We start from the raw sequence: 17,003 nt of genomic DNA, 5'->3' as shown, positions 1-17,003 counted from the left end.
AGATTCAGACCGAAGGATTCAAGAGAGCACAGGTAAACGCTGGGTGTTAGAACCTAGTAGGCAACCAGAGCTGCTCTCAGTCTCTAACAGAACACCTCACATACAGGCAGAGCGGGGCAGGTGTCTGGCCAGACCAATATGCCAATTGTCATATTTCACTGCCATTTGGGAATAAATGACTATCCCACAGGTAAGTGGACCATTTTGCCATTATTAATTAAAATAAACTACTGCCTCAAACAATGGTTTCCAATGTTTTTGAAGAATAAAATAACACTTAAAGAGAGTGCAGATAGTGCTCGCTTCGACAGTACATATACTAAAATTGGAACGATACAGAGAAGATCAGCATGGCCCCTGTGCAAGGATGACACGCAAATTCGTGAAGCGTTCCATATTTAAAAAAAAAAAAAGGAGAGAGAGTGCAGATAGTTATATTTTAAGTAAGTATCATAGATATTATATTGGCTCTTGGGATCTGTAATCAGTGTAAAAAGTTTGCTACACGAAACAAATAGATTCACTCACTGAAATCCAAATTATATAAACATTTACCACTTTTAGAGGGAGTTAAATCTGATGTCATGTAATTCCTTGATATTGGAAATATAAAAGGAATTCCTTTTCCCAAGAGTAACCTATAGACAAGGTTATCACTACATTGTATTTCACTAATTTCAGCCTCGACTCCATACATGGGACAAAGGAAAGAGAAAGGTAAGACTCAACAGGGAACTGGAAATAGGACAAACAATGAATAGGTAAATTTATGGAGTTTATTGGGGGAGAGGTGACTATCTTCACTCAGGGAGCAGATGGAGTGGGAGGCATTTCTCCTCCTTTCTACTTCAAGGCCTGACCTGAGTAAACACAAGGCAGATAAGCTACCCAACACCTGAGCAAATCATGCTTTCTGCTCCTCCTGGGTCATCTCTGTCTCTGCTGAAGCAAGGATGTCTCCCTTGAGGAGGACCCCTACTCCAAACACCCCTACAAGCTCAGAGGTCCCTGGTCTGCCACACCAGTTTTTTCTCCTTCCCTCCTATCCAGCCTCCTACCCTCACTTGGGGGCATGGAGATGTTGGAGGAGAAAGGAGGAGCAAGCCCTGTGTGTTTTATACCTTAAAACCTTAGTGTGATGGACTGAACTATGTTCACCAGAATTCATACATTGAAATTCTAACCCCTAATTCCTCAAAATGTGACTGTATTTGGAGATAAGGCCTTTAAAGAGATTATGGAGTTACAATGAGGCCACTAAGGTGGACTGTGAACCAGTATGACTGGTGTCTTATAAAATGAAGAAATTTGGACAAAGACAGCAGGGATGTGCACACAAAGGAAAGACCCTGTGGCACAGCAAGAAGACATTTGCAAGATAAGGAGAAGCCAGACCTGTTTGCACCTTGATCTTGGACATCTAGGTTCTAAAACTGTTAGAAAATAAATTTCTATTTTTTAAGGCAACCATTCTGTGGTATTTTGTTATGGCAGCCTGAGCTGAATAATATACTTAGTATAATAAAATTTACGCAGGAACAGGATCAACTCCATTAAAAGAATTATTTGAATGGACAAGAAGCATAAGTCAGAGATTTCCTCAAGAATCTCGGAGAGTAGGGGCACCTGGGTGGCTCAGCCATTAAGCATCTGCCCTTGGCTCAGGTCATGATCTCAGGGTCCTGGGATCGAGCCCCACATTGGGCTCCCTGCTCAGCGGGGAGCCTGCTTCTCCTTCTCCTTCTGCCTGCCACTCCCCCTGCTTGTGCTCTCTCTCTGTGTGTCAAATAAATAAATAAAAACTTAAAAAAAAAAAAAAAAGAATCTCAGAGAGTAAAAAGAATTTACCTTTACTTAAAACAAGGTTTAAAAATCCTTTCTGTGGGGAGCAGAATAATACCCATCCGAAGATGTCCATATTGGATCCAATGCCTGAAACCTGTAAATTTTAGCTTACATGACAAAAACGATTTAGCTGATCTGATTAAATTAAGGGCCTTGAGATGAAGATATTATCCTGATTATCCAGGATGGCCCAAAGTAATTACAAGGGTCCTAAAAAGCAGAGGACCTTGCCTGGCTGGTCAAAGACATGTATATGGTGACAGCAGAGTTAGAGACACCTTGTTTTTGAAGATGGAGGGGGAGTCAAGAGGCATGAAATATGGTCAGCCTTTGGAAGCTGGGAAGGGCAAGGGAACAACTTCTCTCCTAGAGTCTCCAGAAGAAATGCAGCCCTGCCAACATCATGACTTTAGCCCATTGAAAACCCATTTTAGACTTTTAACCTCCAGACCTATAAGATAATAAATTTGTGTTGTTTTAAGCCACTAGGTTTGTGGTGATTGATACAAAAGCAATAACTAAACCACACACCTTCCAATCTGTCCCCCATATTTTGTGATTATTTACAGGGGGGGGGTGTGGCTTTTGGTGGAGGGGGCTCATTTCTGCACAGGCAATCCTTCCCATTGTTGGATTATTCTTTCTGTTGGAAATCTCTTGTTCTCCATCCTTCCCAAATCGTCATGTCTTCTGGCATAATACAAAATTAATACAATTTCTTTTCTCAATGTGGTGCAGTGGACAGTTGTTGATCTTCAGTTAAAAGGGTTTTCTTTTTTGTGTGTTAGACTCTATATTTCAGTTTATTTTCAGCAGCTGTTGCCTGGGTAACTGGCTAAGTGACTACATTTCAGTTTTTTCTTCTGTAAAATGAGGTGATAACCATTTGAACCTCACAGGCTGTTTCAGATGACTAAATGAGTTAATATATATGAATACAGTTTGTAAACTTTTAAATGTTGAAAACTTCTGCTTATTTATCTATTGATGTATTATTTTTCCATGTGGCCTTTGAAATACATGAAAGCAGCCTCCTAATATCCTCTTTGTTCGAATATCTTCAACCTCTTCAACTATATCCAATCCACACTATTTTTTAGTCCATTTGCCAGTAAAACTCTTCTATTTAAGTATTAGCCAGTCTCTTCATGAAAAATTTTATACAAATTAAGGATCACAGAAAATGTAGAACTATATGTTCATTTTCATTTGAAACCCCTAGCCAAAGAGTTACCAAGGACAACGGCATCCAACTCTTCTTTTGAAGGCAGGGGTTATTCTAGTGACGTTGTAGCCCCTGAACAGAGGGCAGGCTCTGGCCCAGGCTAGTGCCTCTGTGTTTGTTGGCTTGTAGACCTAGAGAGGCAGAGGCTTTAGCCAGCTGGAGTTCTGAGCTTGATCACAGTGTTCCTCACTGTTTGGTCTTCTGTATCCGTTCCTAACCCTTCTCTCTCTTTTGCTAAAGGTTTAAATCATTACAGTAGCAAAGACAAAATGTATGAATATTCACTGCAGGAAGTTTCTTTTCATGGTACCTTGTAAAAAATATGTAAGTATGACATGCACTTTTCACATCCATGCATTGTCAAAACCACTCCTTCCCGTATTTCTTCAAGGGCACACCAGTGAAAAAGTTAAGGATGGTAATGGTATCTATATATTCAGATGGAGGTGTCTGACACTGGTTACTCATATGTCCAGAAGATTGATTAATGTTGTTAGGAGCCAAAAAAAAAGGCATTTGCTGCTTAGAGGGCTTTTCCAGGAAGTGGGGAGAGAACAAGACTGCTTAATAATTTTGAAGGTTGAGAAGATGCTATTTACTCCAAGAACACAGATACCTTTCTTAAGACCTCGGGCCTGTTTAGACAGTAGCAGCTCTAACAATGGCAGTTGACTTAAGACTGCAAAGATCACCAAAAATCTAGTGCTAATTAATTTGGAAAGGTTTCCAAGACTTCCAGCATTCCAGTCTTGACAAATGGCTTGTACCATTGTCCTCTGTAGCAGAATTAATGATTCTGAACATGGATAAAAGGGGAAAATTGAATAAAGAATAAATCAAGTAGAGAACATTTTCATTCACTGTATAAGCATCGAATATATTCCTTTGTTTGTAAAGTTATTTTAGTCAAATCCATTAGGTTAGAAGGAAAGAGTTGGCTTTTTTTTTCCAAAGCTGTTCCAAAAGTGAAAACATGATTTTAAATGCCTTTCTCAAAATAAGGTAAGACCACAGGTGGATATTAGATGGCACAGCATGAAGTCAGGGACTTCTGCATTTCAACAGCTTCACGTTGAGTCACACAGTGAGCCCTCCATATGGATGTGGACTGTTTGATTGTGTGCATGTTTCAACTCTCTCTTCATAGACTGAAGAAACAGTAATGAACATTCAAAGGGCACTGCATTAAATATAATAGGAGTTATAAAGGAGTGTTCAGTGTTGACTCCTTTCCTCAAAGAACGTAAACATTTACAAATTGAGAAGACAAGCAGAACAGTGTTAGAGAACAGCAATGCAAGAAAGACCCCAAGGTGGTAATCACAAGACAGCTGCTGCAGGTGAGGAGGTGTGGGTGGGCTGACAAAGGATACAGATAGCCCGTTTGGCTTAGCTCTTCACCATCACATAAAACAAATGGTTTCTGCATCTGTAGCAGTCTCTCCACCACAAGGCTCTGTGGGAACTTTGTGGAATCCACCCTGTTGGTTCAGGGTTAGAGTTAGTGCTCATGGCATTACTTGTTGTCTTCCACAATCTGGTTTGGATTACTCTGTTTATATCTACCTGTGAGCACATTCTCATGAGCTTGGTTCTTCAGTGTCTGTATATACTGGACTAATTCAGAGCCAGAATCTCTAGCAGCATCACACAGGAAATAGAGGGTTTGGGGTCTCAAGGTCTTCAGCAATAAAATGGTAACCATTATTGTGAAACCAGTACTTTATGTGTTGTCCTTAATGTTACCATTTCAGGACTTTACTCCTTGCCAAAGTTCCTCAAGATATGAGGAACACTCAAAATTTTAAATTAAAATTCTGTTATTTACTAATAATTTACATGTAAGCAGGAGAAGTGAAACAAAAGAGAGTCAGAGTGAAGGGGAGAAATACCAGCAAGTGCATGGCTTACTGTGTGACTCAGTGTGAAGCCACTCAGGAGATCTCCTCTTTCTCAACTACCCAGTACCTTGGAGTGACCCACAGCCATTCATACACCTTTATATAGAACTCAAATGCAGAAGGTGCCTGGGTCTTTGCCCAAGAACTTCCTTTTAGTCTGATGGAGAAGAATGTGGCTTTTCTAGAAAATTTCTTTTTCTTTATACTGGGCCCAGGGATCCTTTGTGACACAGGAGAGCTTTGGAGAGAGACATTTGTGGCAAGAGACGTTATGGACCTCTGACAAGGGAAGGGTGAGTTAACTCTTCATTAGCTTTTGGGGGGAGGTTTGTGTTCACTTTGTGGGCACTTGTCTCTTTCAGGGGTGCTGGCCTTTTGACTAGGACTACCACTGCAGACAAGCTGTTGGCAAACTGAAATCCTTGATGTATCAAAACCACATGAGTCCAAACTAGAGCTCAGGACTTAGCCTCTCCAGAAGAAGGCATCCAGAAAGGGCCAGGAAATGTCTACAACACCAGGTCCTGTAGGTGGGGAAGCCAGCTCATATATTAATGCATTGGCTGCATGCAGTTTGAAGAGCATTCTGGAAGACAACAGTGTGGGACTTTTGGAGACAACCACAGAAACAGATAATGAGGAGAATATACCTGGTTCCAGGGAAGAGACCATTCCCTAGCTACACTTGGCTAACAGGTTTTTGTTGTTGCTTCTGCTATTTTTAATGATAAAAACAGAAATCAATATCAAAACCCCAGTGTAAAGTATTAAGGACTACAACACTTTTTTTAAATCTAGAAAATGATAAGTAATTCTCATTTCATAGGATGAAGCCATCATTCCCAATGATTCCCTTAATTTCCCCCATGGACTGGGTGGGCTCCACTGACTTTTACCATAGACCTTCTGTTACCCTGAAGGCTCCCTTGAAGCTTTGTCTGTGGTCAGACAAGGTGAAGGGCAATTTCTAACAAATGCTGCTTACAGAGGGATATTTTTAAACCAGGATAATTCTTAGCTTCAAAAGCAAAGCTTGTCAAAGGAAAGGAACATTTCCCCCCCAATATTCAGACTTGTTTCAATAAACATTTGTTATGTCCTTCCCATATGCCACATGTAGAGGGAAGAGCAAAGAATGTCAGTTAGAGACATTCAGTGCCCTGGGACCTAAGATTGTTTTCCTCCAGTGAATAACACCCACACGGAAGTGCATAAGTACAAAGAAGCAGAATTGTGTGAGATAGTTCTTATGCTATCAAAACACAATGTTTCAGAGAAGGTGTTTACATGAGAATTGCATTCCCCACAGTATTACATTGCATAGCTGGAAGTGTGGCATTTTCAGGAGAATTCCTTAAGCATCAGGTAATAACTATATAGTGACCACAGTTCCAGGGGGCGCATAAGCAGTATTGGACTTTGCAGTGGCTCCTGGAAATATCCAGCCTTTGCTGGACCATTTAAGCCTCTCATAACTGGGGCAAATATAACTGCCACATTCTGCAGCTGTGAATGTATTAATAAATTCTCAGGAGAGAGTTGGGAGTAACAAACATCTTTCTCTCCTTCGAAGTAAAATCCCTGATATCTGAAAGTTTCATAAACACTCCTGTAGCTGCTTGCCTCCTCCTGTGGCTACTTTAACATAACTATATGTGGGTCCCTTCATTGTTTAGTCTTCCCACATTCTGGACCCTGTATGTTGGAAACTTACCTAGTAAGAAAATGCAATTCTTCATACACATGAGGGAATAGAAAGGGATTTAAATGGTGTTGGTTTACTGGGTTTCAAATGACAATATAGCAGTCTAGTCTAAGATTGCTAATTGGTCAAGCAAATATAGACCATCCTGTCATCTGATTTCACAGAGATGTCTATTAACAAGTCTACATTCTGGGGTCTCCACACTTTCTCTTCAGAATCCCTCAACTCCTCTTATTTTTTATGGTAAATATTAATCCAAAATAGCAATAATTGTGGTGTCTGGCTCCGTTGGTAGAGTGTGCAATTCTTGATCTCTGAGTCATGAGTTTGAGCCCCATGTTGGTCACAGAGGTTATCTAAAAAAAAAATAGCAATAATCACTTCATTTTTTTTAAATTGACCTAAAACATTTTATTAGTTTCAGGTGTACAGTGTATTTGACATATGTGTATATTGCTAAAAGATTACCACAATAATTATAGTTAACGTCAATTATCGCAAATAGTTACAAAATTTGTTTTCTTCAGATGAGAACTTTAAAGATCTACTCTTTTACTAACTTTAAAATGTACAATGCAATATTGTTAATTGTGGCCACTTTGTACATCACATCCTCAGAAATTCTTTTTCTTTTTTTTTAATTTTATTTTAATTCCAGTGTTGTTAACATACAGTGTTCTATTAATTTCAGGTGTATGAACCACTCTCTGGAGGACAGTTTGCCCTTCATTAATAAGTGATCCCTGCTATTGGGGTGCCTGGCTGGCTCAGTGGTTAAGCGTCTGCCTTTGGCTCAGGTCATGGTCCCAGGGTCCTGGGATCAAGCCCCGCATTGGGCTCCCTGCTCGGCGGGAAGCCTGCTTCTCCCTCTCCCACTCCCCCTGCTCGTGTTCCCTCTCTCGCTGTGTCTCTCTCTGTCAAATAAATAAATGAAATCTTAAAAAAAAAAAAAAAAAAAGATCCCTGCTGATAACAAGAAGTAGAAAGGGAACCGCCAATTCAGAGCACTCAAGTCACAGGTCCTCCGTCAACATACAGACCCAAGCATAGCTCCCCTCAGAGGAAGTGCTGATGTCGCAGCCCCCACGTGGAGCCCTGTTTCACGTGAAATAATTACTGGAAGGTTATTGTGTAAATGGAGTTTTCTAAACCTTCTCTACAGCTGGAAGGAGAAATTTCTAGGCCACTGACACAGATGTGGTTAAAAAGGCCACAGATAAAGAAGAACATAAGCAATAAGACCAGCAAGAAGAAGGAAACCATTTGCTTCAGGCAGTCATTCTTTCAGGAAAGTCAAACTGTGAAATCTCCCAAGATGCACATAGATGAGAATTCTCTCCTTGCAAATCTCTAACTCTGGGCCTCCTTAGTTGCTGGCAACATAGTCTCAATTTCCATCTCTATTTAAAACGTTTTTAAAAATCCTTCAGGAAATGCAGTATTCCCTACAGAAACGGCTTTGCAAGTTTCTCATAAATGGAATCTTTCAAGCAAACCTGGGAATCCACAGAGAAACCTAAACTTTTAGTACTGAGTAGATTTCTGTCTGAAATATCCTGAGATGGCAATTCTCTGAAGGTTAAGTTAACTTGGTCTAGTCTTGGCTATGCCACACAATCTTAATGTATTTTTCTTCATAAAAAGTTTGATCTTTAGATACACAATGTGCATTTTTTAAGATTACTATTCTTATACAACAGGCAAATTCTACAATAAAATAAATATATTAGAATGTGTGTCTCAGAAAAAGCAAGTGTGAGGCATTTTTTTCTGTCATTATATATGATGGCCAACAGACATCTAAACCCTTCCCTTTCAATATACTCCATTTTCACAAAGAATCCTTTCAGCTAACAAGTACACTCTCTATTTAAATGCTCCCCAAGAAAAGCCTACAATTATAATTTTCAGCCTGGCAGTCTATTATTGTTTAAATATCAATATTTCTCCTCTTTCCTGTTGAGTAAGCAGCAATCACCTCAGAATCAGTGAGAAAGTATACACAAGCAAGGAGATACAATGCCAGGAAACAGCAGAAATAAGTGCTGCATATTGGAAGCAAACAAGATGTTTTCATTCCTTATAATTACAGCATGGTTTGAGGGCTCATACTATGTTTGTGATGAAATAAAGTGTGATTGAATTGTAGTCATACCAATAGTCTTTGCTGATATGGGTCTGAATAAGACAGAGCACCAGGGGAAAACTTATCTGAGACATGGTAACTCTGAGAAAGATCCTGGAAACCCGAAAACATGGTTTTTGGAGATAGAGTCAGCCTTTTGCAGAAACTCCAGCATCGAAAATAAACCCTCTGAAAAGATGAGGGATGCTGACCCATTTGTTTTTGCATGAAACTGACATAAATCTCTATAACTAAGAGCTGCTAAGACAGGGGGCTCTATTGGCTGGTTGCTTAGGCAAAGAGGAGTTGATAATGAAGGAGCTGTGTGGGATAAATCCTAGGCTGGCATTGACAGGAATCAGTGACTAAGGGGGTGTATTTTCAATGTGTCACTGGGAAGTGCCAAGAAAGAACTTGCAGAGAGAATGCAATGAAAGAGAGAGTGCCAAAGATCCAAAGCAGGTACCTCTTGAGTCTCCAGCTGAGTAAAGCACAAGTATGTGAGGAAGCTATCAGAAATTGAGGAAATAACTACTCAACAGGAATAGAGGGGCAGTTTCTAACAATCAAGATGAATAGCTCTAGCTTTGTCTGGGGTGTGGAGGTAATGAGAAACCAGTGACAGAAGTGGAGCAACTGTTAAAACCTCATTCCTCAGCCATCCAGCACGTGGTGACTTGAACAGTATGGGTTGTGCCCCTATAATTATATCTTCTCCATAGATAGACCACCCCAAATAAATTGTGGTCTAATAATTTTGTATAAGATGGCTGTTTGTAAGAAGCAACATTGGGGGACACCCGGGTGGGTCAGTTGGTTAAGCGGCTGCCTTTGGCTCAGGTCATGATTCTAGGGTCCTGGGATCAAGTCCCACATCGGGCTCCTTGCTCAGCAGGGAACCTGCTTCTCCCTCTGCCTGCCTCTCCCCCTGCTTATACTCTCTCTCTCTCTAGCAAATAAATAAATAAATAAATAAATAAATAAATAAATAAAATCTTTGGAAATAAAAAAAGCAACAATGGGTTGTGATGGTGATTATACTTGTGGGATTTCTCTTTTTTGTGTGTTGAGTGGCCTTATAACTTATGTGCCACGGACCAGACCATCTGCTGAGAAAGGAGCCCAATGCAGGACTCGATCCAGGACCCTGGGATCATGACCTGAGCTGAAGACAGATGTTTAACCAACTGAGCCACCCAGGTGTCCCAATTTGTTTCAATTCTAAGAGAGAGAAAGTGAGAGAACAAGAGTAAGAGGGAGGTAGGATAATTTAGAGAGAAAAATGACCCAGAAAGAACTTTGGATACCTAGAAATGAGATCTCGGTATAGGATGGAACTAACTGGTTGCCATTTCTGCACATTTGGTCTATTATAATCCAATAGCCAAATATCCATGTTAGATGTCTTATTATAATACATGTATTATTTTATACATTAAATGAATCATTTGCTTCTGTTTCTGATCAAGATGGAGTAAAGGGATTGGATTTAATTGCCTATAAAAAACAATGAAACAAGACAAAGTATATGGAACAATAGTTTTCAGATATTGACATTGTGCAGTAAAGGTATATTGTTCCCTAAAAACAAAAACAAGTGAGTTTACCATGATCACCCAGTTTACTGCCTGGAGAAAGTTTCTAGGCTTCAACACAAGATGGGAAGCTCAGGTCATCTGCAACAGTCTCTGAGTTGAAAAGTTGGAATTGGGAGTCTGAGAAGGCCACAGCAGCCATGATTCCCAGAAGAGAGGAAGAGAGATGAGAGAATGCAGAGAAAGAGAGAGTGCCAAGGATCCAAAGCAGGTACCGCTTGAGTTTCCAGCTAGTAAAGCACAAGTATGTGAAGAAGCTATCAGAAATTGAGGAAGTAACTACTCAACAGAAATAGAGGGGCAGTTGCTATTTCTGATATACAAAAGCTGAGACAGTTCATCACCTGCAGACCCATACCACAAAATAAATCAAAGGGAATCCTTTAGACAGAAGAAAAAGGATACCAGACAGAAATCTGATCTATACAAAGGCATGAAGAGCAGCCAAACTGGTAAATTTAAAGAAATTTTTGTCTTATTTTTAAACTCTTTAAAAGATAATCAACTGTTTAAAGTAAAAATAATAATGTATTATGGAAATATGTAATGTAATACATGATAGCAAAATCTGGGCAAGGGCATTGGAAGTATAAGATTCTTATACTCTATCTGAAGTGGTACAATATTACATGAAGTTGGACCATGATAAATTTAAGATATATGCATTATAAATCCTAAAGCAAGTACTGTTTAAAAGTTACAGCTAGAAAGCCAACAAAGAAGATGGGATGGAATCACCAAAAAAAAGAAAGTCCAAACAAACAAATAACTTAATTCACAAGCAAATAAACAAAAAACTAACTCAATCTGAAGGAAGGTAGAAAAGGCAGAAACAGGAACAAAGAAGAGATAGAACAAAGAGAACACACATAGCAACATGGTACAATTAAACCTGACCCCATCAATGATCACATTAAATGTAAATGATGTAAACATCCCAATCATCAGAGAGATTTTTAAATTGTTTGAAAAAACAAGACCCAGCTATATGTTATCTACAAGAAATTCACTTTAAATAGAAAACACAAAGAAGTTAAAAGTGAAAAGATGGAAAATAATAGATCAGGTTAATATCATGAACAGGTATCTTAATATTAGACAAAGTAGATTTCAGTGCAAAGAATACCATCAGAGACAAAAGGGTCATTTTATAATGATAAAGTGGTCCATTTTTGAAGAGAACACAAAAATCTTAAAGGTTTTTATATACTGAATGACAAAACTTCCAAGTACATTCAAGCAAAATCTGATAGAACTGCAGAAGAAATAGACAAATCCATAATTGCAATTGTGAATTTCAACACTCCTTTCCCAATAATTTGTAGAACAAGTAGACAAACAACAGCACACTGCATATTTTTTTCAAGTGCACAGACAACATTTACATTTAGAACACTTACCAAGATAGACCAAAAAATAAGTTCAGCAAAATTTAAAAGCATTCATATCATACAGAGTACATTTTCTGACTACAATGGAATTAAATTTGAAATCACTAACAGAAAGATAGCTGAAAAATCCTCAAACACTAAAAACCCAACACATTTCAAAATAAACTATGTGTCAAAGAAGAAACCAAAAGTGAAATTAGAATGTATTTTGAATTAAACAAAAATGAAAACACAGCATATCAAATCTTGTGTGTGTGATGCAGTTAAAGTATTTTTTGTGGGGGGGAAATTGATAGCATTAAACACCTATGTTAAAAAAAAAAGAGAGAGACTTCAATGAACTTAGTGTCCACCTTATGAAACTAGAAACAGAAAAGCAAATTTAATCCAAAAACATCAGAAGAAAGGAAATAAAGTTTCTTTCTACTTTTATGCTGTCAGAGTCAGAATGAGTAATTCAATGGGATGAGTATCCTGAAAGATGCTACTCAATTAAGAAATGAGACACTATTGAGGCAAGGTTTAGTGAGGGCTTACTTCAAATTTCAGTCTTTGAAGAGGTGATCCCTAATGTTCATATTACTGCTGTCTGGTTGACTGCCACTGATGAATGAGTCAACAATTTTCAGGGCCAGAGTGGGACTGAATGTCTTTATTCTGCCACTTATGAATATGGAACTCCTTCTCAACCTGTCAGGTTGCAGCTAGGTGCACACAATGTCCTGACATCAGACATTGCCTGAGATGTGTTCAGTGTCAGGAATCTCCACCCAAAATTAAAAACTCAGCAGTCACCTCTCATTCTCTCACTTATTCAGTTGGTTGGCCTGCTTTTTCCTTAGGTCACTGGAATGATATTTAGATGATCTAGTTCGGGGTTTCGTAGGTAGCAGAGCAGCTCCCTCGCTGCGATCTATTGAAAGTCAGCCCTCGACACAAGCGTTTGTAAAAAAGGAAAAAAAAAAAAAAAAAAAAAAAAAAAAGAATATAGATGATATAGATGATCTAGTGGTTCTTCCCTTTTCTCTTTTTGTCGTTATTTAGACTCCTTAATTTTAGACAATGCTTAGCTCCCTGCTCCCCACCAGCATCATTTTTTTTTTTTTTTAATAATGGCTGATGCATACAGTCTCATGACTGCTTTTGCCATTACCTGAGCAGTTATGCTTCCTGAACAGGGAGTTGTGTTGTTGTCATTTCATTTTTTGTTTTTTAGTTTTTGAGTTCTAGATACTTTCTCCATCTGAGGCAAGTTTCTCAGCCCCATGGACTGGCCCTGATTTCTAATGCCATCTTGTGGTCAGGAGGAGTTTGAAACCATCAGGAACCCCTTTGACACCTCCCGTATAAGAAGTGACATATGTAAAATGCAGGTAGATAAATATATCTCAGTCCTAAAAAATGAATCCAGGTTTCAAACATTTTCAGAGTTAGAAAGGATAGTAAAGGTTATATAGACAGTTTTATTTTCCCTGATTTATCTCATCATACCCATGATTTTAATCCTACATGCAGAAAATAATGATCGCAAACACTCACATAGCCATGCTAGAAACAATTCTAAATGGTTTGCATTTAATACATTTAATCCATACAGCTTTATAAACATGGGAGCTATTGTGATTTCCATGTTACAGATAAGCAAACTGAGGTATAGAGAGAGGAAATAACTTCCCCAACAGCTAGTGGGTTGAGTCTGGTTCCCAAAACCCACCACCCTCTTTCTCCAGACACTGCTGACATCTCTGTTAGGGAAGGATTAAGATTTCCTATGGTCAGATCTCTACCACATTAAATCAGAGGGAGTGAGTAATATTTCAAACCTACCTCCAAACATGGCACCCTCCCACCTCCAAAAGTTCCCAAGTGGAAATGTGAACAAAGGCAACAGGAAATAGGAAATCCAATCTCTACTACATATCTACTACTAAGTGTATCTTCCAAACTCCAATACATAGAACTGTCAAACTGGATTGAAGTGTGAGACACAAACCCTAGGTCCAACCAGAACTCTTTCAGTCCAAAGCCCAGACTCAAAATCTTGCCACCTATTGCTGCCCTGTGTTGAAAGGGTGAGATGCCCACATGTGTTTATGAGAAACATTAAAGAAAAATAAAGCTAAATAACTGCACCCCTCCTGCCTTATTATAATCTTATTCTAGGCACAGAGATCAAAAGGAATGAAATCTTGCCAATTGCAACAATGTGGATGGAACTGGAGGGTATTATGCTGAGTGAAATAAGTCAATCAGAGAAAGACATGTATCATATAATCTCACTGATATGAGGAATTCTTAATCTCAGGAAACAAACTGAGGGTTGCTGGAGTGGTGGGGGGTGGGAGGGATGGGGTGGCTGTGTGATAGACATTGGGGAGGGTATGTGCTATGGTGAGCACTGTGAATTGTGTAGGACTGTTGAATCACAGACCTGTACCTCTGAAACAAATAATACATTATATGTTAAAAAAAAAAAAAAAAAAAAGGGTAGTAGGAAGGGAAAAATGAAGAGGGGGAAATCGGAGGGAGAGATGAACCATGAGAGACTATGGACTCTGAGAAACAAACTGAGGGTTCTAGAGGGGAGAGGGGTGGGGGGATGGGTTAGCCTGGTGATGGGTATTAAAGAGGGCACGTACTGAATGGAGCACTGGGTGTTATACTCAAACAATGAATCATGGAACACTACATCAAAAACTAATGATGTAATGTATGGTGATTAACATAAAATAATAATAATAATAATAATAATAATAATAATAATAATAATAATAATAATAATAATAATAAAGTAGGGAAGCACCAGAGAGAGAATGGGAGATGAGTAGATGGCAGGACAATTGCTCGGTAGGTATATAGTCTGAAAGAAGAGACAACCACACTCAACCATGTGAACTTTTTAATAATCAGAAATGTCACTGATTCCTCCTATGACCTGCTCTGATGACAGACTCCTTTTCCTGGTGGTAAAAGAGGTGGGTTCATATAGAAGTTGTGAGGAGAGGAAAATAAATTTTTTCCCCAAAAGAGGCTCACAGACAACAATGTATACATTTGCAGCTTGTCCTCTCTTCTGAATTCTATCTCCATATAGCCTCAGCAGGGGGCATTAGAAATACTTTCTTCACCCCACCTTCCACACAAAATAATTTAATTGGATCTGAACTCATTTCCTCTGCTGCATGGCAAAGGGAAACCCACTGATGTCTGGTGTTTCTTGCAACTCAGGAAAGTGTAAAATGCTAATTGCCACAGAAAGCAGAGGTTTTTCTTGCATTACAGAGCAAAGTCTAGGTCATGCTCACAGAAGGAATACGTTCTCATGAGACTATTCTGTTTCTGAGACACAGCACGTCTTGGTGATGTGTGCCAGCTTCTTAGTTTACACTTAGTTTTCAATAGCTGAAGTTCTAACTCTGGGAGACCAAAATGTGGCATCAAGGAGAAAGCTTTGGTGTAGCCTCCAGCTGAAACCTGAGGAATGTGAATTTCACATACCATGGCTCTCATCTGAATTGTATTGTCTTAGGTGAAAGGCACTTAGGGAAACAATAACCACCTTTACAACCATGCCATCCCTCTGACAGCAGTGTGCAACTGGAGACCTGAAAAGCTTAACTTCCATCCTCCCCACACCCCATGATTCCTAACCTAGAGACCACTCCCCTGTACCTGAATGTCCCATAAGCATTTCAAATTTAATATCTACAAAGCTGAACTCACGCTCTTGAATCTAACTTCAAAATATATTCCTAAAACCACCACCTCCAGTATTACCATTGTGCTACAAAGTTACCTTGTCTAGGTTGTTGAACTAGTTCTCCTACTTTCTCTCTTCAGCCTATTCTCAGAACAGCTTGGAGATATCTTATTGACATGTAAATCAAGTATGTTTACTCCTTGCTCAAAACCTTCCATTAGTTGCGGCGCCTGGGTGGCTCAGTTGGTTAAGCAACTGCCTTTGGCTCAGGTCATGATTCTAGAGCCCGGGATGGAGTCCCACATTGGACTCCCTGGCTCAGCGGGGGGTCTGCTTCTCCCTCTGACCCTTCCCCTCTCATACTCTCTGTCTCCCATTCTCTCTCTCAGATAAATAAATAAAATCTTAAAAAAAAAAAAAAACACCTTTCATTAGTCAGGTTAAGTATGTTGTATTAACAAACAAACTCTGAAATCTCAGTGGTATCAGGTATAGTGATTATTACTTGAGTTAGTCTAGAGGGCCTGTGCATTTCAATATAAATTTTTAGGTAAGCTTGTCCATATCCAAAAAAAAAAAAAAAAAAAAATTTGAGGCCTTTGATAGAAATTACATTAAACCTATAAATCAATAGGGAGAGAATTGATATCTTTGCTTTGTTGAGTCCTCTGATTTATAAACATGGTATGTCTCTCCATTTACTTAAGTGCTTTGATTTCTTTCATCAGAATTTTGTAGTTTCAGCATACAAGTCCTCTTCATGATTTATTTGATTTACACCTATGTATTTCATTTTTTGAGAGACTGAAAATGGAATTGTATTTTTAATGTCAGTGTCCATGTGTTCATTGCTAGTATATAGAAATGCAAATTGGTTTTTATAGGTTAAACCATACCCTGAGAACTTAATGGAATTCTGTCTTAGTTCTAGGAGTTTGCTTTGCCTTTTCTGGTTAGATTCCTGGAATTTTCTACTTAGATAATATCACGTCATTTCTGCAAATAGGGACAGTTATATTTCTTTCTTTCTGGTATGTAGGACTTTTATTTCCTTTCTTACCTTATTGCACTGGCTAGAACTTCCAGCAGTATATTAAGAGTGGTGAGAGGAAACACATCCTTGCTGAGTTCTTGATCTTAGGGGAAAACATTCAGTCTTTCAGCAATGAGTATGATGTGAACTATATATATATATATATACATATATATATATATATTTTTTTTTAATTCACTTTTTACCAAGTTGAGGTAATAGTCCCCCATTCTCAACTTGTTAAAAATTTTTATAATGAATCGGTGTTAGATTTTGTCAAATACTATTGTGTCAATTGATGTGATTACATGATTTCTCTTTTTTTTTTTAAGATTTTATTTATTTATTTATTTGACAGAGACAGAGACAGCGAGAGCAGGGAGAGGGAGAAGCAGGCTTCCTGCTGAGCCAGGAGCCCGATGTGGGACTCGATCCCAGGACCCTGGGATCATGACCTGAGCCGAAGGCAGTCACTTAACCAAC

At 38.9% G+C, this 17,003-nt stretch overlaps 1 non-coding gene across 1 annotated transcript; it reads left to right on the top strand.

Annotated features, from left to right (window-relative positions):
- Positions 1–295: 295 nt before the first annotated feature.
- Positions 296–402, top strand: LOC118023265. The gene has a single exon (XR_004682730.1). It is a non-coding gene; the product is annotated as a U6 spliceosomal RNA (small nuclear RNA).
- Positions 403–17,003: the final 16,601 nt, after the last annotated feature.

Source organism: Mirounga leonina, unplaced genomic scaffold (assembly GCF_011800145.1).
Source record: "Mirounga leonina isolate KUSES-001 unplaced genomic scaffold, KU_Mleo_1.0 Mir_178, whole genome shotgun sequence".
Lineage (NCBI taxonomy): Eukaryota > Metazoa > Chordata > Mammalia > Carnivora > Phocidae > Mirounga > Mirounga leonina.
Note: the sequence above shows the minus strand (reverse complement) of the source record. Positions and strands in the feature narration are given on the sequence as shown.